The 25,564-nt window shown below is 40.0% G+C and overlaps 3 non-coding genes and 2 pseudogenes across 3 annotated transcripts; all 5 read right to left on the bottom strand.

Annotated features, from left to right (window-relative positions):
• Window positions 1–12,244, bottom strand: part of LOC138166580 (H/ACA ribonucleoprotein complex subunit DKC1-like) — a 31,219-nt pseudogene extending 18,975 nt beyond the window's left edge.
• Window positions 9,891–10,022, bottom strand: LOC138166757 (small nucleolar RNA SNORA56). The gene has a single exon (XR_011169718.1). It is a non-coding gene; the product is annotated as a small nucleolar RNA SNORA56 (small nucleolar RNA).
• A 1,614-nt stretch (window positions 12,245–13,858) lies between the features above and the next one.
• Window positions 13,859–25,564, bottom strand: part of LOC138166579 (H/ACA ribonucleoprotein complex subunit DKC1-like) — a 19,976-nt pseudogene continuing 8,270 nt past the window's right edge.
• LOC138166759 (small nucleolar RNA SNORD17) lies at window positions 13,953–14,194 on the bottom strand. The gene has a single exon (XR_011169720.1). It is a non-coding gene; the product is annotated as a small nucleolar RNA SNORD17 (small nucleolar RNA).
• On the bottom strand, window positions 15,758–15,887 carry LOC138166756 (small nucleolar RNA SNORA36 family). Its single transcript, XR_011169717.1, has one exon. It is a non-coding gene; the product is annotated as a small nucleolar RNA SNORA36 family (small nucleolar RNA).

Raw genomic sequence — 25,564 nt, 5'->3', positions numbered from 1 at the left:
GTAAGAACCTAGAAATCATCCTCCAGGAAGTTCTCAAAGAAAACTGCCCTGATGTTTTAGAACCAGAGGGCAAAATAGAGGTTTAAAGAATCCACTGATCACCACCTGAAAAAGATCCCAAAGAGAAAACTCCTAGGAATATTATAGACAGGTTCTGGAATTCCCAGATTAAGGAAGAATATTACGAGCATGCAGTAAGAAACAATTCAAATATTGTGAAAACACAATCAGGATAACCCAGGATGTGGCAGCTTCTACACTGAGGAACCGAAGGGCTTGGAATATGATATTCCGGAGGTCAAAGGAGCTGGGATTAAAACCAAGAGTCACCTACCCAAAAAAACTAAGTATCGTGTTTCAGGGGAAAATATGGTCATTCAGTGGAATAGAGGACTTTCAAGCATTCTTGCTGAAAAAACCAGAGTTGAATAGAAAATTTGACATTCGGATACAAGAAGCAAGAGAAGCATGAGAAGGTAAACAGGGAAAACAAATCATAAGGAACTTATCAAAGTTGAACTATTAACATTCCTACATGGAAAAATGATAATTATAACTGAGGAAACTTTTCTCAGTCGTTGAAGGGAAGAGAAATATATATATAAAGGAATATGGGCATATGAATATATATGTGAATATGTGTATATATGTTTACAGGTATACATAGATAGAGGGCACAGGACCAATTTAACAGGAAGGGATGATACTTAAAAGGTGAAATTAAGAGGTCAGAGAGGAGTATAATGAGAGGAGATGGGGAGAGACAGAATGGGGTAAACTATATCATATAGAAGAGGCAAGGGAAAATGGTGAAAATGGAGGGGAAGAATATGAAGGCAAAAGGGAATAGGTCAACCTTATTCCCATTGAATTTGGCTTGAGGAGGGAATGAAATACACACTAAATAGGGTATCTCACCCTCCAGAAGAGTAGGGAGGAAGGGGATGAAAGGGGGGATGATGGAAGGGAGGGCAGGCTGGGGGGGAAGGGAAGTTGGAAGCACCCACTTTTGAAAAGGGATGGGATGAAAGTAGAGAATAGAACAAGTGGGAGGTGGGATAGGAGGGAGGGAAATATAGTTAGTCTTTTACAATATATCTACTATGTTATTGTTTTGCATTAGCCACACATGTACAACCTATACTGAACTGCTTATCTTCCCAGTAAGGGTGGGTGACAAGGGAGGAAGGGAATGAATCTGGAATTCAAAGTTTTAAATCAAATATTTATATATATTTACTATTATTAGTATTATTTTACATGTAATTGGGAAATAAGATATACAGGCACCGGAGCATAGAGATCCACTCGAAAAGTCAAAAGGGGTATGGGAGAAAATATGGGAGAGAGCAGATTGGAGGAGGAGATGTCCTGTGGGCCTGCTATTTTGGGGCAGTGGGTAGGGGAAAAATGGGGAGAAAATTTGTAACTCAAAATCTGGCAGAAAGGAATGATGTAAATCAGAAGGTAATGAAGCATTTGAAAAATGAAAAAAAAAGAAAAGACAAGAATATATATAATGATGACAACAATGATGATGATGATTTTGATGATGAAGCTGTTGTGAGGGTCAAATAAGATAATATTTGTTCCCTAATGTAATGGAAATGCAAATTTAAAGATCTTCCCTGCCCTTAGGCCCTTTGGTAGGCTTAAGATACTCTGAGAACCTTCCTTGATTGAAAATATACTTTGCCTCCTAATAGGCTGAACGTGGTTACATGGAGCCTGTGGCAGGAGTCTTGGTTTTCAGGAATGCCCACACCTTGATGCTGTGTGATTGAGCAGTGGGTCAAGAGGGTGGTTACATTCTCTGACTCAGGAGAAGGCTATATAATCCCTGATGTGAGGCTTTGCTTTGGGGTCACTTTGAGAAGTGTTTTGTGATTTGATCAGATGAGACTCTGGGAAGCCATTGTTGAGAGCCCCCTGGCTTTGAAAAACCCAGATATTGATTTGGTATGGATGTAATGGTTGGACAGTTTGGAAACCTGTCTACTTGATCTGTTTCTCTATCTTGATAATTCTGTCTGTATACTCTGAAGTTCGGGATGCTGACCTTTTTCCCCTGAACTAGGTAAAGGATACATATTTGACTGATTAAAGTAAGCTTGTTAACCCATTTTGAGTTGCTTTCCTTTAACAAAGCAGATCTAAGAACCTGTGTTGGCAGCCACCCTGGGGACACTGGGGTGCTTGCTGATACACCTACACATAATAAAAGTCTGTTTCCTTCTCTGACTCCTTTAGGGAGTTTAAGGAGTAAAATCACTCTGAGCCCCCAGTTAGGAAAGTTCCTGTTTTTACTCTCTGCCTTCTTTTACATTTACATTTATCTCTAGCTAACCCCTGGTCTCTTTGTGATTGAGCCAACATTCAGGTTACAGGAACCTATTTGGGTGGAGAAACAGACTATGTTAGAATGTCTGTTAAGTCATCTAGAGGAGAAAATGGAGAAATAGCTATCCCCCTCCCCCCCCACCCACCAAGCCCTCATACTCCCTTGGAATTTCCTTGGTTTCTTAAGGAAGTGAGTACAAGTGAGGTCTTCAGCCAGAGTTTTCAGTTCAGAAACCCTGATAGGGCCACATGGCCCTGTTAGATCTTTCCTTTCTCCACTGTACCTCAATCCCTTCTTCTCTGCTTCTCACTGATTGCTCTGGGGGCGACAAATTCTTTCCATCTCAGTTCTTGCTGTCTCCAGTCTTTTCTCTTCACTGTCAGACTCTCAACATTCCTGCCCTTAAACAGTTTGCCTTTTATTGGGGAGGTAAATATACAAATGTTAGCATATACACAATATAGGCAAATTAAATAACTAAATGTATTTTAAATTCTTATATGTTCGCATATGGTGCATAGACACATACATATGTTTTGTTCAATGCAATTGGACCCATTCTATCTGGATCAACATTCCTGTTGCAAAACAGCCATTATGGTTTCTAGTTAACATAGAATAGAGGATGAAGGGGAGTTTGGTGCAAATGTGTGGATTTGTGTGGTGTGCCCAAGTGCATGCTGGGTGAGTTTTTGGCTCTGGGATATGTTAGAAATGAAGCCAGGGAATTTTGGCAAACATTATTAAAAAAATTCTTTTAAAGAAGAAAGCCACATTTTATTTTTACATCTTTCAATTAACAACATTTTGTCTATTTGTGGATCAAAGACTTTATATTATTCCCCGTGATTTTTAATATTTTATATGATTTCATCTAAAAAGGAACATTTTTTTTTAACATTTTAAGTAGGAAGCAGAGACTTGGGGCACGAATACCAGAACTTGAATGATTTCCTAATAACATTTTATTGTTGTTGTTGTTTTTGATAATTTCTCTCTTTAATATTTAGGGACTTTGTACCCTTTCTCCATTTAAGGTGAGTTTTTTTTTTAATAAGCACATTTACTGGTGACTACAAATGATAATCTCATTGGGAATCATGTCAAAGACACATGATTATATTTATATGAAGGAGCACACATAATTTTGACATCTGTGTATCCACAGTAAGGAAGCAGATCAAAAATGCACACACAATTAATCTTGGTAACGACCTTGAGCCTAGATTTTGCTGCAGGTGGCTGGGAGAGCACAGTCAGAGATGAAGCCAAAAAAGGCAAAGAAAAAAAAGCAGAAAGATAACAGCCACATCCGGATCATTGAAACTGCAAGGCTAAAATCACTTTGCAACGGAGATTCATTCGAATAGTTTGATTTTATTCCATTTCTGTTGAGTGAGATCAGATGCAAGCCCTGCAGTTACTTTTCATCAACCTGCTTAGAAAAAATCCCCAAACTAGTAAAACACATTGAGCAAGCTTCAACAGCAATCACCTCATGTGCCACACCTATAGAGCACATCTCTGTAAAGGAGAAACTAGGTGACATGGAACAAAGCCTCCAATTCAATTACATTATTGTGGATTGGAATGTTTATTTGCATAAATGGCCTTAGTCTTTGGAAGGAAAAACATAGTCAAATACTCTGTATATTTCCCTTATTTTGATCTTGCAAGGAAATCAGAGCTTTGGGTTTTAATTATTGGCATCTTACACTTTCCTTTTTCTATTATGGCAAGAGGTAGGTATTGGCCAATATTCAAATGCGGTACAGAAGAAAGAACGCTGCATTTGGAGAGAGAGGTTTTGAGAGGTCAGATCCTGGTTCTACAGTTATCCCTTCCACGTCATGGCTTTCCCCATCACGGTTTCCACATATTGTGAGGGATCAGCATAAGAAATTAAAGAGGAATTTTTGGGGTGTTTTGTGGAAGTCACAGATGACACAGAAAAAAAATTAGAAACTCAGAAATGCATGAAATATATTCATGGTATTGAATAATATCAACATATTTTATATTTTAATACCATAATAATTCAGACTTCTACTCTGGTATAAAGGAGAGCCAAAACTTTTATACAGATTTTCCAGATCTAGAAATATCAACCCATCAATGCCAAAGATAAAGTAAAAAGTCAGTGAAGAATTTTGTTGGAGCTGGAGGGGGGGAAGGGGGGAGATGGAGTGCAGTCTGGCCTCAGCCCCTAGAGCAAGAAGTGGGGGAGGTGCCATAGCTGTGCGGCTGCCTCCACATGGCTGCTTCAAAGCTCCTGGCCTGTGGATCTTAGGGGGACTGGGAGACCGTTTGGGGGGGCGGGTGGAGGAGATCGGTAATTGCTCTTGCCTTGACCTTCCTGGATCTGGATTGCTGTCTTGGGTGGAGGTGCTGGGCTGTGTGACCAGTGAGAGAGAGCTTGTGGGGGGCTACAGAGAGGGCACCCAACTAAAAGCTCTAGCATCTGCAAAAACCCCAGCAATCTGGGACAAAGCTCTCCTCCCTGGAAGCAGAGTTCTACTGTGGCAAAAAGCCCAAAAGTCAAGTAACTGAGTGGCAACATGAGCAAGCAAAGCAGAGCTTAGGATGGTGAACATGCCAGGCACTGGGGAAAGGACTTTTATATTTAAAAAGACAGATCAATTTGGTAAAATTTCAGATGATGACAAAGAATTCATCATTATCTGAAGAAAAGAATTTCAGGTATTTTGGAGAGACTGTTTAGGCCAGTTTTCCAGGCAGGAGTGTGCTTAAGTCTGTTCAAAATAGAGCTGGTTTTTAAATTTTCAGTGTGAACATTTTACCTTGGAAAATTGGCAAATTCTACATATCAGGGCTTAATTTAATGTTTTGCTAATTAAGAGAGTGATAAAAAAAAATAATGGCAATAATACAATTAAATTTAAAATTGGTGGGTACATTTTTGAGGAGGTTATACAAGAGACCTGGTTGTTAAACATTTACCAGCATGCCCCTTTCAAGACTCAATTCAAATCTCATCATCCAACATTTCTATTTCTCCCACCTTGCTAGTGCCTTACGCTCTGAGATAACTACCCATCTCTTCTGTCAATATTATATAAGTGTATATGAATGTGTGTATATATAAAAAAAATTTCTTATGTACTAGAAGCAATCTCTCCCATTATGATGTATTTTCTAGCCATAGCTATGCAGGGATTCCTATTCTGTCTGTCCCTTTTCAAATGACCATATGATTCTAATTTAATTTCAGTTGATTCAGTATTTATTCTCATTTCATTTCAAGTGATCTAAGACTTGAAACTACCCTTAGTATAGGGATACAGCTTGTATGTAAGAGTGAATGAAAAGAGCACTCTCTCCACATAGAGACTAAAGATTTGGGCTCCACAAGTAAGAGCACCGGCTCCAGTGTTGAGAAGACCTGGAGATTGAATCCCGGGCTCAGATACTCAGCACCACGCCCAGAAATAACTGGCCGTGTAACCTTGAGCAAGTTATTTAACCCCGATTGCTTTAAAAAAAAAAAAAGATTTGGGCTCTAGTACTAAGTCTTTTAACCATGTGACTGAGGAAGCTCTTTATCTGTGGGGTTTCCTATCTGTCCCTATTTTAACACATAGAGAATATTAGCACTACTTAAATTATAGGGGGAAAGCACTTTGTAGATTTAAGGCACTATGTAAAGTAATAAAGAAATTATTGTTTTTAGCAACCCTCCTCTCTCTCAAACATTTCAGTGAATACACTAAAGAAAAAAAATGTAAAAAACTAAATGGGAAAAAAATCAGTAGTTGTGAGCATTTTAAAATGTGGTGTTCTTGCCTTCAAAACAGAAGAAAAATCAGTACTTAACTATTTCTAAACTAAGTAAACATTAAATATGCAACACATAATACTACATTTTAAATTGACTTCTGATTTTTTCTGCCTACTTCTGAGAGTGAGGGAAGAGAGAGACTATCTGAATTTGTTGGAGATATTCATTCCTCCTTATTTAATTCTTGGTTGTAGTCTTAAAACATAAAATATATCTATTGGCAGAGATGTGACTTTTTGACAAATTTGCCTACATAACAACAAAAACAACAAATAGTAGTATTAATAGTCAGCTATCATATAGTACTTTAAGGTTTGTAAAGCATTTTTCAAATATTATCTCATTTTATCCTCATAACAATCCTAGGAGAGAGATGCTTTTATTATTACCATTTTACAGATAAAGAAACTGAAGCAAGCAGATTAACTGATGTGCTCAGTCACATAGATAATAAGCATCTGAATCCTTCTTGCATCATTTGTCAGCTCACATAATTATGTAATACTAGCAGGAAGAAGAAAAAAAAAACTTCTAACAATCTTCTACACCTTTTACATAAATAATACTATAAAATCATCATGGGTATTTAGAATGATGTCAAAATCCTCTGAGATTTAAGGTCATCAATGAAATTTTGACTTATGTATTTTATTTACTAAGAAACAAGAAAAAAAATCATACATTTGAGGAAGATTTTCAATAGACTGAAAAATTTATTTAAAATAATACTTTAGCCTCAGATACTTCTGTTAATAAAAAAGAAGGGTCCCCAAATATTTTTCTACTTTTCTTCAATAGGAGGAGGGAGGAGGGAGTATAAGGGTAGGGCTGAGAGGTGAATTCTTGAGGGGATTAGTAAGGGCAGGGTTCTGATTTTTTCAGTCTAAATAGAGAAAGAAACCAGAGGCAATTTAGTGGCAAGACTGGACAAAGGGCCAGTCAGGAAGACTCATCTTTGTGTCTTCAAATAACTGTGTGACCTTGGGCAGGTAATTTAACCCTGTTTGCCTCAGTTTTTCATCTGTAAAGTGAACTGGAGAAGAAAATGACAGACAACTCCAGTATCTTTGCCAAGAAAACCTCAAATGGTGTCACAGAGTCAGGTATGACTGACATGACTAAACAGTAGCAGTAGTTAATACAGGGTACATGTGGAAGATGTTGTTTAAATGGAGTTGAAGAGGTTACCCATAAAAAGGGTTAAGGTTTCTCTGGAGACCCCAAAATACCAGCATGCAGGGTCCTGCCGAATGAATTTGACTGGTCTTCTCAGCTAAAGAAAAGTAAAATGTATTAAAAAGTTCACTTTCATTAGACACAGAGTAAGTCTGTGCCAGGTCATTCTGTGGTGCTCTCACTATTCTATGGCACTCTCCCACATGGCATTCTATGGTGCTCTCACAAACATGAAGACAGGTTGGGGTCTTATGTACAGAAGGTTGTGGGAGGAATCTAGGGGTGGTCTAGGGGAGGAGTTTGGGGAGGGTCTTCAGGAGGGGTTAATGAGGTCAATGAGTGATTAAGGGTGGGAAATAGCTGGAGGCCACCTGGAGACCACAAACAATGGTGGGCTAGGCCAGTTCAAGGATGGATTGATATTTTGATAGGCTCCAGGGTGGAAGTAGATGGACAATGGAGGGCTAGGCTAGTAACTGAGGCTTGGGCCCAGCCACAATGTAAAGCTTATTGCCTCATGCAAATGCCTGATTTAATCAGAGTTTAAGAGCCTGTACCTCAAGGACTCAAGGAGAGCTGGAGGGTGCTACCAGAGCCCATACCTCATCAGAGTTATGAAGGATGAGAGGGATTCCATAAGGTAAAGATATGGAGGCAGTGCATTGTAGATGCTAGGGATATATAACATGATTACTTTCTTTAAGAAAAGACATGACAAGCACCCAACTGGGTAAAAGAAGTCCAGAATCACAGAGCTTTAGAGTTCAAAGGATTTTGATGACCTAACCAAGAATCTCTTTTACATCACTACAGATGGTCACCCAGATTCTAGATAAAAACCTCCAGTGAGGGGAAACCCACTACCTCCCAAGGCAGCCCAATCACTTTTGAACAGCTCTAGTTATTAGGAAGCTTTTTTCCTTGTATCAAAATGAAATCCTACTGTCCTTAGGGCCAAGCAGAGCAAGTCTAATTCCTCTTCCAAATGACAGTCATTCAATACTGGAAGACATTTATGATAGCCCAAAACCCTTTTCTAGACTCATCATCTCCATTTCCTTCACTTTCAACTCATCTATACATGATATGACATGGTCATCAGTTCCTTTATCACATTGCTCTTCACTGCTCTTCTTGGGTATGTTTCAGTTATCCTAGTGTCCTGATGAGGTGTGGGCTCTGGAAGCCCCCTCGAGCTCTCCTTGAGTGCTCTGGGAATCTCCCTTGGACTCTTGATTAAATCATCCCATTTGATGAGGCATTTGCATGAGGCAATAAGCCTCATGACACAGTGAGCCCTCTGCCAGTCTCAAATATGGAACCCACCCAATGGAATAAGTGTTTGTTGTGCTTCAACATGATTCGATTAGCAATAGTTTGAATATTCTAGTTATAATGGTGTAACTTGGTCAAAACAGCTCTCAGGTTAGACTCATGCCAGGGCACAAACCAAGGCAATATCACTTTCTTTCACTTATCTGAAATACATACTGAATCCTTTGATTTGCTTGTTCTCTCTACCACAGTTTTAGCCTTCTTCTCTTTTTTTATTTTCTTTTTCTTCCCTTTTTTGCTGACTTCCTGTTGAGGAACAAAGGCTTCACCTCCTTCATCTTCATCATCACCATCATCTTCCTAAACAGCATCTTCTTCTTTAACACTTTCTCCATCACTATCTCCTCTTCTTCCTCCACTTCACCAGCTGCACCCTCCTCACTGGCCTCTTTATCTTTCCTGCCTTCTTCCTCCTTGTTGCTTTCTTCATCCTCTTCGCCATTCTCACCATAATCTCCATAATCACTATAACAACTATATTCAGCCTCCTCTTCCTCTTCACTCTCCCCTTCTCATTTCCTCTATTTAAAAAACAAACAAGAATTAAACTTACATTTAAAGTTACTAGGAAGAACAATTAAGTTGAAGAGAATGAACCCAAAGGAACCCTCCTACTCAACAAAAAAGTGGTGTTACAAAGAGAGTTAGCAAACACTAGTACAGTCCTTTATACCTACAGCATTTTCTATGAGGAAAGTGATTAAATGGCCAGAACCAACCACTAGTCCCGGTGATGAGCCCAAAGTGCTGACTACCCATCACTAACCTCTGGAATTCATCCCCCCCATTACCAGATCCTCCACCAATTTTCTGTGTGACCGGATTCCTGAACATATCAGACATGCAAAGCCTTCCTTAGGTTGGCTGCTCTCCTGTTTAGGCTTCTTTAATACTGGACTTTTGCTCTGTGAACTACTCCTTCCTAATATTAACACCATCATCTGATCCAACCGTTTTGTATTTTGAGTTGATTTATTGCTAACTTGAAAAGTCCCACTCACTGCTAGAGCTTACAACCTGGTGCTTCCCAAAGTGTGCCCACAGGGGGTTTAAATGAACAGCCAAGAACATATTAGTCACCTTCCTTGTCTTTACTGTCTTCATGGGTTCCACCGGGACTTCAACTGGTTCTTTCTTGACAGTTACACTGAAAGAGAGGAAGCAATGTCCTTGAATTCCAATTCCCTGCCACCATCCTTTCCCCCCTTCAGTGGTACCTCCAAGTCCTGGAGTACCTGGTGATGTTTGGTAAGGCTGAAGCCACCATCCACACACTGTGATGCTGGACAGAAACAGCTCACCATTTAATTTTGCAGGCTGACTCCCCCTAAAGTCATAAGAGGGAGACTAAAAAGGGATAACTGTCTGCTTTATGGGTAACTCAACAGATACTAAATAGCCATTTTCCCACACCACCCTTCTATCAGCATGCTAAGAAAACCCACAGTACCCAGCAGTCTCCCTGAGCTGAGACTATTTTATCTGGTTAAGCAGCATCACTGGCCCATTTCTATTTGCAAGCCCCACTTTATGACTGAGTATGGTGAGTAGTCACCAAAGTTTCAATAATGCCTCTAAGACTAAGCTGGTAGTAAGTGCCATCCCCAGAGTCCAAAGGCTGCCAGTCACCTATAGTTCACATAGTCATCCTTCCAAGCCATGAGTGAGCTGTCATTGGGCTTTCCATGCTTATCCAGAAGTCCTTGCTAGATCTTCTTTTGACTTGCCTCATGAAGAAACAAAAAGTCAATTTTCACAATTATGAGAAAACAAGCCTAACACAAACAATTCTGGACTGCTTAAATGAAGCCAATATTATGTGAATTTTAAAAATCTGAACTTTGTTAGCATCTAACAGATTTTATCTCCTTTGAGTCTCAGAGCAGCAACAGGCAGGGCAGGTAACACCCTCCCTTTGACAGCTAGCAAACAAGTTGAGAGGTTGTAACCTGGCTAAAATTACAAAGCTAAGGATAGACCTCCTGATACGAAGCACTTTCTACTATAGCCTGCAGTGTTTTGAAAGAAAAATTGGAGGAGGGGGGTGTAGCTAGGTGGCAGAGTGAATAGAGTCAGGCCCTGGAATCAGGAGGACCTGAGTTCAAGTCTGGTCTCAGATACTTAACACAAAAACTTAGCTGTGTGACCTTGAGCAAGTCACTTAACCCCAAATTGCCCTCCAAAAAGCAAAAAGAAAAAGAAAAATAAGAAAGGTGGGAGAGGCAGAGAGAATGCCCATAGCCAAGAGATATAGGTCTTGTCTAGGAGGTCAGTGGTCACTGGATCAAAGAGTATATGGCAGGGAGTAAGATATAAGAAGACTGGACAGGTAGGAAGGGGTTCTGAATGGCAAGCAGAGCTTTTTGTTTCTGATCCTAGAGGGAAAAAAAGGAAGCCAAGGGGAAAAAAAAAGGAAGTAACAAAACCAGACCTGCACCTTAGGAAAATCACTTAAGTAACTGAATGGAGGGTAGATTGCAGTGTGGAGAGACTTAAGGCAAGCAGGATATCCCTCCCCCCCCCACACACACAGTTATTTCAGTAGTCCAGGCGTGAGGGAATGAGGCCTGCACCAGGTCAGGAAGAATGAGGACAGAGAAAAGACATTTGGATTTGGTAATTATGAAACCATTGGTAACTTTGTTGGAAGCTGGAGAGTAAGGGGTTAAGAGAAGAGATGAGAGGAAGTGGAGGCACCTGTTGTGGACCACCTTTTTCAAGGAGTTTACCTACAAAGAACAGAAGAGACATAAGTCTATAGTGGAAAAGGAGACCCTGGAAGATGAGGAAAGATGTGAACCTGTTTGTAGGCAGCATGGAACAAGATGGAGAGACTGAAGATGTGATTCTGAATGGCAGAAGTAACTTTTCTCCCCTATCTAGATAACTTCCAGCAGATTTGGCTAAACACAACCAGATCCTATTCTGAACCATTAGTAAGTAGTCACTGCCAAGAAAATGGAGGTACTTCAAAGCAAATACACAAATAAAAACCACAAGCTGCCAGAGTAATTGGCATGGTGTTGCATTTCTATACATAAAGATGATTTAACAAAGGATTTTTGCCTGTGTGCTAAAAGATTCTGGCTACACGGTAACAATCTGGCCAATGTAGCTAACACCAGGTACAATTACTTTCTCTTCAAGGAGGGAATAGCTATGGACGGCCAAGTTCTGCTCAGCAGGTATCAAACACTGGCCATCCTTCACCCAGTCCTACTCCATGTCCCTCACCAAGCAACAAATGCCATTAAAAAAAAAAAAAAAACAACAAACAAACCAGGGAGCCAAGAGAAGCCACAGATAAATATGGCAACAACCTTTCTCCTACCAAAGTCTTGGTCATTAAGCTGAGCTTTCAGGGAGTCTGTACCCCATGGCATGGCTGTTCATTATAATGGTCAGAACTTACTCCTGCAACGCTTTCCCAAAGAAATCAATATTTTTTTTCAAACCTTACCATCAAAGGAGTAATATAGCTGTCAGTCTCCCATAATAATGAAGTACAGAAAAGAATGACACTTAAGCCACCGTCAGATTCAACTCACCTTTGGGCCCAGACCCCATTTCTGAGGATAAGTGTCTCTCTCCATGATCACTCTCTTAATCTTGGCCACTATACCATGGTCTCAGGTAGAAATGACTGCTGTCATCAAGGCAATAGCTGCACAAAGTAGAAATAAATAAGAGAATGAGGGGGGAAGAGTATAATGTAATGCCAAGGAAAGGCAACTTCCCAAGGTTCAGAATACCAGCATAGCTGCTCTCCATTTTATTCAGTGACCAACCAAGAACAGAGAAGATCAAAATATGACCTCATTCAAAATACAGCATTTACTAAGTGTGATTAAATAATCTCCAAGTACTACCCCACCCCAGGACCTTCCAATCATTCAATCAATTACAAAGTCCCTGTTCTAAATACTACTCCACCCCTAGGCTGTACCTTCATTTAGTCCACCACAAAGCCCCTCTTCTCAAATGGAGATTAGTTTCCAAACATAAGTAAAGTACCTTCATTTGTTCAATCATAGAACACAAAAAGGTCAAAAGTTCCCCACCCCTGGATCACAATTGAATCTGCCACAGAGTTACACCAAGTTTAAGCACAGCACTTAATACCCAAATGGAGGTCTTTTCTTCAACTTGACACTAGGCAAGTTCTCAGCAATCTTTGTTCCTGGGGAGACAAAGCTTAGCCAGGCCACAAGATACATTGCCAGTCTCTTCATTAATTCATCCTCTGTCTGCAGAACAGTCCTAGGATCCCTGAAAACATTAGCAAAACCCTCTCCCAGGATTTCTGTAAACATACAACAAGAAAATCCTTCTTCAGGGCTTCGGAACCAACAGAAAGGTTCCCAGACCCCTGCAACAACAGCACTGTCCTTCACCAGTGGACAGAATTCACTCTCTGTCTGCAGAACAGTCTCAGGAGCTCTTAACCAACAGCCAGGTTCCAGAACTTCTTCAACAACAGGACTGTCTTTCACCAGTGGACAAATCTGGCAAAACAACATCAAAACAGACAGAAAAGTACCAGCAAAACAGTCATGTCTCCTCAGTCCTTGGCAGCTCCGGGGACAGGTCTCAAAAGTCCAGGGAAATTCAAAGTGGCCCTCAGCAATCCTCTCAGTCTCTCTCTGCCTCCACTAGGGTGCTGCTTCCAAAAAGTTCTTCTGCCTCTCTCTCCTGTCTCTCCAAATCTACCTCACCAGCTCCTCCCAGTTCAGGACTTTCTTTTCACATCAACAAGTCCATCCCACAGGTGGGATTAACAAGCTCTGGGTTTTAACACAATCAAACCAAAAACCAAGCCAATACAGGTGAATCTTTAAATGCCATTACTATTACAAAGAGGAACACCCACCAGATCTGCTTACTCCATAGTTCAATGCAGAAAAAAAAATTCCTTATGAAAGCATGCAGAGGATCAGGGTTGTCCTGGTAAATGTCTTAACAACCAGTTTTTTTTTTTATCTTCATTATCATTTTCCCCATCACTTTCTCAGGACTGGACAATCCAAATGGTAAATCAAGCCCATATGTTCAGTTTGCCTGTTTCTGAGGTGTCCATCACACAATACAGAGTCATACAGAGTCACACAGAGGACACATTCAGAGGCAAACCCTTGGCTTCTGACACTCAATTTCTATTCAAATGAACACAAATCATTTGTTAAGTATATTGTCAAGTAAACCCAAGGTCACTGGCACCTCAATTGTAACAGGTCACCGATACTCTGACAGAAAACATTTCCTGAAGTCTGCCAAAGCCCATCACTACATTTGATGTTCACTGTGATCAGATTTCCATCTTTCATCTGTACTTGAAACCTCAATGGATAGTGGGGTCCATGCCTACTAACATCATCCTCTGCCTACAAGGAGATTCAACCCCCCCATACACACAGCCCACGGAAGAGCACAGTAAGATGAAGAGAATGGAGGCTAGATGGCAAAGAGAAATCACAACAGAACTCGTGTGCTATATAGGAAAGTCAGTGCAGCACTCAGAGAATGGGGAAATGTAATCATTTCATATACAGGGAAAACCCATTTTTCCCCAACAGCAGTATGAGAGTAGATCATCAAGGATGCAATACCCACTGAAGAGTTCTGTATAAGTATATTTCTGGCTACAAATAAATCTCTACAAAAACCACCCATATTAACCAGATACTTTTTCTGGCACTAGTCTTAGCAAAAGAATTGGACTGCAGACTTCACAGGCCTACTGTTTTGACCAAGAATCATTTCTTACACTTCAACTCTCCCCAGATCACCCAAGAGGTGAAGTGCTTTGTCTAGTATACAACCAGTGTCTGAAGGAGGCCAGTAATCATGCCATCCAACATGGTAGGGGATCAAGGAATCCAACACACACTACCCCTTCCTTTTAAGAAAGTGGTCCCAGGCTTCATTTCTTAATTCTCCTTTGCTATCAACATGCTTTTTCCACAAGAGGTAGTGTAGTACAGTGGATAAAGAAGCTGACTTCAGACTCTAGAAGACCTGAGTTTAAGGCCCACCACAACTAGGTGATCCTCACTAAGTTATTTATAAGTTCGATGCTCCAGGCAACTTTCTCAGACCAAAGTTGCAGAGAAGGTGCATGGTGCTGAATGGTAAACCGTGTTATCACCCAGGAAAATCACAGGTCCAGGTCCTATTGCTTCAGCTATGATATGAACTAAAGCAGATTCCGGCTGGGGGTGGGGAACCACAACAGTTCAAAGGTCAGATTCAGCTACCATAAGAGCCACCACTTGTCAGATACAGCCTCTTATGGAACATTCCTAAAGATCTGACAAGCAAAGAAGCTTAATCAGCGTCTATTGAAGGTTAGAGAGCTGGAGAGGTTCAGTCAGGGTAACGACTTTCTGCCTTTTTCTTGTTAAACTAGATTTCATGCCTTTCTCCTTACCCAGTTGTTCTCCTTACCCCCTGCTCCATTGTGGGTGGTTTGTGTGGCACCTCTTGTCTGGCCCACCAGTACCCAGAAGCCCTAACCATAGACAAGTCATACTTTTTTTCCTGGGAAGAAGTAGAACATACCACACTGTCCTTCATGACCAGCCGTTTGTGGGATGTCATCACCTCCTCCAGAGGATAAATAACCCGAAGAAGGTAACCCTTCATCTTTGTAATTGTTACACTGCCATTGAGCATCGAACACATCATGCATGGTCACCATGTGGTCCTGCAAGGAATAAGGTGATGATAAATATTATGCCCCACCCCCTGGTTATGGACTGAACCCAGAAATTCTAGCTTACCCACTTGTAACAAAAGCATTTCATTCAGCAAATGTAAAAACAAAAACACCAAAAATCCTTCATGAATTATAACTTTGCAGTCATCTCACACACCCACTAAATTCTTTAAGCGATATCTATTTCAAAGACATTCTTCCATTCTTGAGAACTTAAAAAAAAATACTTACACATATTGTAAAACAGAACAAATCCTCAGAGAAAGTAGCAAAGTATTCCAGGGTATTTGCTGAAACAAAAGTCCCAACTGGACCCTGCCCCTGGACTGCTACCATCGGACTAGAAGGCATCCTCCTGACACTACGGAAAATGCCAGGACACACAGGAACAGATCGTAGGCTGGGTGACAAAAAGGACAGAAGTTCTTTTCTACCCTCATTTCTCCCTGCTGGACCTTAATGTTCCAAAGTTAATTAACAGAACAGGGGAGCTTCCCTGTCCTGAACTCGACACTTTGGACGTTTACAACCTCTGAGTGTTTTGTCTTGGGAGATGAGTGCAGATTGAACAGCCCTATCTAAAATCTGGGAGAACTAAGATTTCTCTAACATCTTAACCATACCTTCTCCCCCATGACTCCAGAGTGAATCCAGCAAAGTTCTTGCATCTGACCACCGGCTCCAAGTAACAAACCAACATGGACACATAATGTTCAAATGTATGTTCCAGCATCACAACTCACCCAGAAGATACCTAATACACAGAGAAGGAAAACAGATTTTTAAAAGTCCATAATCCAATGTGCTTGGTCATCTCTGCATTATATGCTCACACTTGTGCTTCCCCACTATTTCCAACAGCAAATGATCAAATGAGAATTTCTAGATAATAGATTGGAAGGAATGATATGGCCCCTCTGGTATCCTAATAATTTTTTTTCAAACGAGTTATATCTGATTTACCTAATCTTTGTTCAGGGTCATATTCTAACATCTTGCTCTCATAGATAGTTCTGACTCGGAGTTGTCGCTTGACAGCAGCAATGAGAGGTGGTCGCTGGAATATAGTGCCTGTCAAAATTTCCAGTACCTTAAAAGAAAACACATTTTTAAGCATAATGCATACCACCTAAGACAATATAGAAAATTCCTTTAAATTTATGAGGCAAGGCCCAAAAGTTTTAAATCCCTGCATCCAAAAGGTTGATTATAATTTGTAGCATCATGTTTATAAAAACTAAAACTCAAATGTGAAACCCTAATGTAGAATAAGGATGGGAGACTATACCATGAATTGACAGTTAATATTGATCCAATCTAGTAGTATCTGGATCAGTATACTAATTATAGGTAGTATTGAGGGCAAGGTGTGATTGACTTTAATTGATGTAATTTGAATTGTGATGCAAGTTCATATCAAAACAGATCAACTTCAGAAAAATGGTATGATGCACTTTAGTATAGTCAGGGTTACTAGTTTTTGAGGCAGTATAAACAACTTTGTTAAAAGCCTTATAAAACTAGATAATCCAATAATTCTAAAAGATTTTTGTTTGGCATATTTTTCATTTAAATTTGATTATAAAATTCTATTAAAGTTGTAGACAGATGTTAAATTTAAGTGATCCTCAACATTATTGTAGGGAACAGGTGATAATGGTATACAGTTTTATACAGAATGATTTTTATCTCAATATCTAGCCCCTTAGAAAAAAATTTTCTCTTATACAAGCAACTCTTATAGTCTGCCAATCTGAAACCTCAGCTGTGCCCTTCTAAAGCAATATAAGCTAGTGCTAACACACTAGAGCTTTTAAGTAAGGATTACAGTTGGACTGTTAGTATAGAACTTTGTATTTAAAAGCAGTACATATGGGGAATGCTGTTGTCACAATACTGTCACAATTCAATTTAGAGAGACTAAAGTGAATTGTCTATCCAGATTAAAGTAAGCACCAGTTTAATTTACTAATTACGTGGCAGGTAGAGCACTTAAGGCTAGTTGTAGGTTAATGAATCTAAATTGACATAGAGGGTAGAGAAAGCATATAGTTAATCAGTGCAATATATAGATTAATTTCCACAATAGCTATAACTATAATTTCCCTTTGGCATCATGTTGTGGGGGGGAAAAAAACTTCCCTTTAAAGGTAAACCAAAGAACCACAGTATGTCTCAAGTCTTATGCTTCATTTTGTCAAGCATTTTGTAGATGCACTCTTCAGTTACTCCTAAAACAGCTGATTCATTGAAGAATTTCCTTTCTAATTCACCAATGCAAACTTAAGTTGGCTGAAGTAACCTAACAAAGTACCATTATGTTCTGGTACTAAGTGACCTTTCAATAAAACTATTGAAATGCAAAATAATAATAATAATAATGATAATAATTTGTAGCATCCTTGAAGAAAGATTAATCTCCTTTCTAAACTTTGAGACATCTTGTTAAGAATCAAGTTTCAAGGGGGGCGGAGCCAAGATGGCAGAGTAGAAGCTCTGGCTTCCACCCTCCCCAATCCATGTGAAAAGGGGACTCTAAACAAACTTTGGAGCTGCAGAACCCACAAAATGACACAAAGAAGCTAACCTCCCGCTGAGGACAGCCAATCCAGCGCAGTGCTCTGGGAGCCGAGCCCGGCCCCACACCAAGGCTTTAGCCCCAGGGAGGGCCTGACCACCCACTGGCCAGAGGGACTCCAGCTCAGCAGCAGCTGTGGCCATTTCCAGATTTATCAACACATAGATACAAAGGACAAAGTGAGAGGTCAGTACAGTCTGGACTTTGGGACCAGTAAGTGGGTGTGCGTGGCTTTTACCCCCAGGGTGAAAAGCCCCTGAGAGGCCAGCACAGCCAGCCAGTGCCACCTGGCAGCTTCAGCTCTTGGCCTGAAGAGTGTAGGGGGACCAAGCACCAGTCTGAGGGGTAATCGCTCTTGCTTTAACCTGCTTGGATCTGGATTGCAGTCTAGGGTGGAGGTTCTGGGGTGTGTGTCCAGCTTGCCAGAGGGTGTGGAGACCTCAGAGAGGGCACCCATCTAATACCTCCAGCAGCTGAGAAAACCCCAGTGTTTGGGATGAAAGCTCCCCTGTCTGGCGGCAGAGTCCTACTGTGGCAAAAAGCCCAAAAGTCAAGTAATTGAGTGGCAAAATGAGCAGGCAAAGGAAACAAAGCAGACAGCAGATTCCAACATTACACTCCTATTTTGGGGACAAAAAGGAGCAAATCATGGAAAATGAGAAAAACAGTGAAATCAGAACTCCTGCACCAAAAGCTTCAAAGGAAAATACAAGCTGGTTACAAGCCATAGAGGACCTTAAGAAAGATTTTGACAACCAAATAAGAGAAGTGGAGGAAAAATTGAGAAGAGAAATGAGAACAGTGCAAGAAAATTATGAAATGAGAGTCAACAGCCTGACTGAGGAAAATAATACCTTAAAAAACAGACTGACTCAAATGGCAAAGGAGGCCCAAAAAGGTAATGAGGAGAAGAATGCCTTAAAAAGCCAAATTTGCCAGATGGAAAAAGAATCTCAAAAACTCAATTGAGGAGAATCATTGCTTCAGAATTAGACTGGAGCAAATGGAAGCTGACTTTATGAGAAATCAAGATACTGTTAAACAGATCCAAACAAATGAAAGAATAGAAGGCAATGTGAAATATCTCATGGGAAAAACCACTGACCTGGAAAATATAGATCCAGGAGAGATAATTTAAAAATTATTGGACTGCCTGAAAGCCATGACCAAAGTAAGAACCTAGAAATCATCCTCCAGGAAGTTCTCAAAGAAAACTGCCCTGATGTTTTAGTACCAGAGGGCAAAATAGAGGTTGAAAGAATCCACTGATCACCTCCTGAAAAAGATCCCAAAAAGAAAACTCCTAGGAATATTATAGCCAGGTTCTGGAATTCCCAGATTAAGGAGAGAATATTACAAGCAGCCAGGAAGAAACAATTTGAATATTGTGGAAACACAATCAGGATAACCCAGGATGTGGCAGCTTCTACACTGAGGAATCAAAGGGCTTGGAATATGATATTCCAGAGGGCAAAGGAGCAGGGATTAAAACCAAGAGTCACCTACCCAGCAAAACTGAGTATCGTGTTTCAGGGGAAAATATGGTCATTCAGTGGAATAGAGGACTTTCAAGTATTCTTGCTGAAAAAACCAAAGTTGAATAGAAAATTTCACATTCAGATATTAGAAGCAAGAGAAGCATGTAATGGGAAAAGTAATGAGGAATCATAAGGAACTTATCAAAGTTGAACTATTAACATTCCTACATGGAAAAACAATAATTGTAACTTATGAAACTTTTCTCACTAGTTGAAGGGATTAGAAATATATATATTTGTCTATATATGAGGGTATATGGGCATATGAATACATATGTGAATGTGTATATATATATGTTTACAGGTATACATAGATAGAGGGCACAGGACCAATTTAACAGGAAGAAATGATACTTAAAAGGTGAAATTAAGAGGTGAGAGGAATATAATGAGAGGAGATGGGGAGAGACAGATTGGGGTAAACTATCTCATATAGAAGAGGCAAGGGAAAATGGTTACAATGGAGGGGAAGAATAGTAAGGCAAAAGGGAATGGGTCAACCTTATTCCCATTGAATTTGGCTTGAGGAGGGAGTGAAATACACACTAAATAGGGGATCTCACCCTCCAGGAGAATGGGGGGAAGGGAATGATAGGGGGGATGATAGAAGGGAGTGCAGGCTGGGGGGGGGAGGGAAGTTGGAAGCACCCACTTTTGAAAAGTGAGGGGATCAAAGTAGAGAATAGAACAAGTGGGAGGTGGGATAGGAGGGAGGGAAATATAGTCAGTCTTTTACAATATATGTACTATGTTATTGTTTTGCATTAGCCACACATGTACAACCTATACTGAACTGCATATCTTCCCAGTAAGGGTGGGTGACAAGGAAGGGAATGAATCTGGAATTGAAAGTTTTAAAATCAAATATTCAAATATATGTATATATATATATATTTATGTGTGTATGTATATATGTATATATATATACTATTATTAATACCATCTTACATGTAATTGGGAAATAATATATACAGGCACTGAGGCATAGAGATCCAATGGAAAAGTTGAAAGGGGTATGGGAGAAAATATGGGAGAGAGCAGATTGGAGGAGGGGATATCCTGTGGGACTGCGATTTTGGGGCAGTGGGTAGGGGAAAAACGGGAAGAAAATGTGCAACTAAAAATCTGGCGGAAACGAATGATGTAAATCAGAAGTTAATAAAGCATTAAAAAAAAAAAGAATAAAGTTTCAAATAGGGATGGATGCTCTCACAGAGACTTATTAACAAGCACCCATTTGGAGTACTTTTCCCCATCCCTCCTCAAGTCAATATGTTCTCTTAAGCACATATGAAGGACTCAATTTTAGACTAGGAATTTAATGACAAGTTGCTAAATCTATTATATCGGGAGGGAGGGGAGGAAAAATGTCCATTTATTAGGATGGGGGGGCAGGGAACGACAATATATCATGGGGACAAAGAAATACCAAGTCACTTGCATAGCAAGTTAAAACACCATACTTTCCTTGAAAGAGTTTTACCTCATCTACACTACCACAATTCAAGGTTGTGAGTTCAAATGTTTATTCATACACATATTTTTTTAAAAATATTGTTTACCTGTATATCATTAAGAAAAACAAAGTAAAAAACTGACAGCTTTACAACAGTAATTAAATGCCCAAACAATCTTTGCTACTACAATACAGCCATGTCTTGTTCCACATCTAAGACAGTTTAAAGCCATCCCCAGGAACCCTTAGGAGAGGGCCCAGAAAGGCCAATTAGAAAAGCTGTACACCAAGAGAGACAATGTAGCCATATGCCCTGTCTGGTGAAAGTTAAGAGACAGCTGCAACGCGTACAAACTATTCCCAAGTAATAGCAGCAGCTAGAGAAATGAAACAAAATCTAAATTTTATTGAAGCCATTACAAAAACATTAATCAAGCACCAATAGGTGATTAGCCACTAGGCCAAATGAATGGACACTTGCCTTTGAGCAAACTGCATTTCACTGAAGGAAAAACAGAAAATGCAAAGTAATGAAGCTCAGGAGAGCTGCCAACAACCTTGAGAGAGCTGCAGGCAGTCCAATTCTTAAATCAGAAAAAGGGACCTGCCCCCAATATTTTCCAGTGACAGCAGTTAATACCCAGGGAGACTTACCCAGGAAAGCTGAACCTTGCTTTCAATAGCATTGTGCAGTCAGATCACTCCCACATAATCTTTGCCTGAAAAGAGAAGGACAATGAGGTGAGGTGTGGTGTAGAATTCCTTTGGGCTGGGCCTCGAGCCAAATACGAGAGCAGCTCCTCTCCCAGTTTTGCCAGGGACCAAGAAGAAAAAGGTTTTAAAGAAAACTCAAGTGGTAGTTCTGTGAGCTCTCACCAAGCCCTCAAGGTTAAAGCAACTCCCACCTTATTTCAAGGACTAGAAAGCCTCAAAACAAACTGGCCTACCTGCACTCTGCTGAGATTTGACCAATCAGGTAGCTTGTTCTATGCACACAATTAAACAGCCAGTCACCATTGGATCCAAAGTACCACTGTGGCCAGTCTTCTCAACCAGGAGTATTTGCCTGATCCACACAACCACCTCAGGGGAAGAGGGATTGGAGAGTTTGTCAAGGTTAATGAAACCTGTCCTACAATGAAAATATTTTTATAATTAAGATATTAGTATACCATTTCTTTCCCTTTTTCCTAGTATGGCACAAAGCCCCCAAGATTACCACCCAAAAGGTCATCTTGCCAAATTAATTCTACCCAACCCAGTAATTCACAAACAAAATGTCTTTAAATGATTTTATATGCCTATGATTAAATGGCACCAAAGAGAATGTTGATTTTAAGATAAATACAAAGAATAAAATTGGTGTAAAATGTAATAAAAACTTAGCAAGAAAGTGATTTGCTATCAATAATTCTTTGATAACTGGGAACAATGGATGGGATAGCTCACCTTGTAGGCTGATTCACACCAATTCTCATAATTCCCCTTTACTTACATAAGCCAGTATTTGGGGGACTGTTTAAGTTCATTGCATTTTCACTTTAAAAAATTCAAGTTTTGTTTCTAAATTCTCTGAATTGTTTGAAAATGCGTTTGTAATTTGCCAAGAAATCATGGAATTATTAAAAAAATTTTTGGTACCATACTAGCTAATGCCATATTTTCATTTCTTCTGTTTTGGTACTTGGACTAGGTTTGTGGAGGTTTGTTTCATCGTCAATCAGTTTACACGTTTTGCTTTCTTGTAGCTTCAAACTTCCCAATTTTATCCAATTATCCTTAATGGGCATTGGTACAAAAAAAGTATTTATTATAAAAAAAAAAAGAATTGAGATGGACAGATTATTTTACACACAGTGCCAAGAACAGACAACAATCAGGGCTCAACATCAATCAGGGTTCATCAGCATTCAATGATCAATCTAGACCAAGCAAGAAAAGCTATGTTTTCGGTTGCCCTATCAATTTCTGACCAATCTCTGCATTGGTAGAAGGCACACATTGTGCACAACCAGTGCAGAAGGCATGCATGTTGACTGGCTTGCTTTGGGTGCTTGTCTGCCATTGTTTTGGTGATACAAGGAAAATCTCAGTATAACAAACTCCATTTGACCAAATTACTCATAAAGAGACTGGTTTTGTCATTTGGAGAGCACTTTCCCAGGTGCTGTGTGGCTGACTCCTACCAGGAGCCCAAGGCCTATGAGCCTGAAGTCAGAGGAAGTGTTTAACCTTGTCTCCCTCCCTCTTCCACCCCCTCTCCCCGGCCTTGCAGAGTGTTGTGTACGGGTGAGCAGGTATGTTTGGCAATGTTTTAGGTGCACAGAGATGAGAATCACCATGGGATAATTGCTGCTCAGTGGGAAGCACAAGAGTTGTGAAGCTCTCACTGCACACAGCTCCCATCTCTCTCTCTCTTCCTGAAGTAATAACAGCATGTAAACAGGTACATTTACTGAGCAACTGATCCCCAATCAGGGACTGGAGAAACAATGTTGTACGTGCTGGTTAAGCAAAATTCCTTGCCACCACATTAATTCAGGTGTCATGCCAAAAGCAGTCTGCATGGACATACTTCTGTTATACAGAACCTTGTCATGCCCTTTGCTATAACAGGATTTTAGCTGCAAATTGCCCCCCTGTGGCCATCTGCTTGGGTTAAAAGCACCCCCCTCCCCCAAACAGGAAGGATGATATCGCTTCAAATATGTTACTTATTTTAATGTTTTATTTTTAAATCAATTGGGGTTAAGTAACTTGCTCAAGGTTACACAGCCAGTTATTTCTGGGTGTGGTGCTAAGTATCTGAGCCTGGATTCGATCCCCACACTGGGGCCTGTGCTCTTACTGGCTGAGCCACCTGGCCGCCCCTAAGCAATTGGGGTTAAGTAAGTTGCTCAAGGTTACACAGCCAGGTGTTTCTGGGTGGGTGCTAAGTGTCTGAGCCCAGATTCAATCCCCAGGTCATCCTGACACTGGGGCCAGTGCTCTTACTTGCTGTTACCTGGCTGTACCATTTTAATGGTTTTAATAGAAGCGTGTAGAAGGTTTGAATTGAAGGGTAATGAAAAGTCACTGCTGGCAAAACGGCTTACCTGATATAGTCTGTAATTTCTCTCTTGAGAGGGTTAGATCCAGAAGGGAGGGGAGTATAGTGGGTTGTCCTTACATTTAGTTTATCAAAGTTCTAAAAAGCGATGACAGGACACAAATCAAACTCAATTAACAAGTAAATTCTCAGTTTTTTTACTGACCCTTTTTTATACCAGTAAGACCAACTGGTCCCACAACATGAAAATCCAATGAATAAACAAAACCACCAGAGTCTAAACCATTTTTCTGAGCCATCACATTGCAGATATCAGATGGTGTGGACCTCTTGAATGGATTTCTCTTGGTTTGAGAACTTTCTATTTCTGCTTGTACACTATGGTATCTACTAGATATTTAGTTTTCAAAATTCTAACATTCTTACCTACAGTACTGATTTCCAACCTTAGTTGGTACTACTTTAAAATTAAAAATAATGAAGGAGAGAATTTAAATCAAGTGCTTTAAATAACTGATAAAACTTGTGCTATTTGATTCTGGTGAGGGGAGGGGCAAGGGTGATTGTATATTGTCAAATTTATGTTGCTCTCCACTGAGAATAAAGACATAGGTATAGCCTCTCTGGGCAGGCTTTATGAACAAATCAGCACAAGGAACAAAATCTCTCTTTAGCTAATGGATCGTAAGTCATATAGTACAAAGAAAAATTAAACCCCCTAACTTTTAAATTAGACAATACACAGTGCCTTCTCTGAGTTTTTGTTTAAAAAAAACAAAACAAAATAAAAAGCTGTCTGTAGTTTTATAGAAGACATGAAAAACTGTCAACAGATATAAATAGAACTGCTTTCATAAAATGCACAAACCACAATCTCCTTGCACTAGAATTTACAGGTATACAGAAAAGGAACCCAGTTTACAAAATTAACTGAAGTTTAGATTGTGCACAAAACTGATTTAATAAATTAAAACACAACCAATAAAATCACAAGGCAATTATTTGATGTATAACATTTATATTACTTACCTTTAGCAGTAAGGGCCACTGAGATGTGTCCAACTGAACTACTTTAGATTCAGGTTTGATGAAGAATTCCCTTTCGTGTTGTAGATCCTTAAAGCAGGATAAAAAGTCCAATAATTACCTCTATTTTATCTTTATGATTACAGATATTTCCTCTACTTGCAGGTAGGACAGAAAATGTAAAGTATAATAACTGGTTCTAAACCTCTTTTAATGGCTGTGGCCTCCAAGAAATGGTACGTGGAACCAAGCAGGAACAAAAAGGAAAAAAAATACATGAAACGGCCAGGTTCCAATACTCCAGAGAAAAGGGAGAAAGGATTGCAGAGTGACTGAGGGGGGCCATTTGGCCAGACCTTTAGTTTGCATGGGATAAACATGACCTGGACCACCTTCCCTTAAACTTACACTGATCCTGCTTTGGGTCCTTGATGAAAACTAGCTCGAGAGCATCTTCCTCCCTAAGAGCAGGAAGGTTTGTGAGGTGATGAAGGGAATAGAGCACCGAATGGCTATCTCCACCATACAAGTGATGCAAGATCTCTCTCTCT

Source organism: Petaurus breviceps, unplaced genomic scaffold (genome assembly GCF_028583685.1).
Source record: "Petaurus breviceps papuanus isolate PSGF00001 unplaced genomic scaffold, PetGlider_PUasm1.0 225, whole genome shotgun sequence".
Lineage (NCBI taxonomy): Eukaryota > Metazoa > Chordata > Mammalia > Diprotodontia > Petauridae > Petaurus > Petaurus breviceps.
The sequence above is the reverse complement of the archived record's forward strand: the minus strand, read 5'-3'. Positions and strand labels throughout refer to the sequence as shown.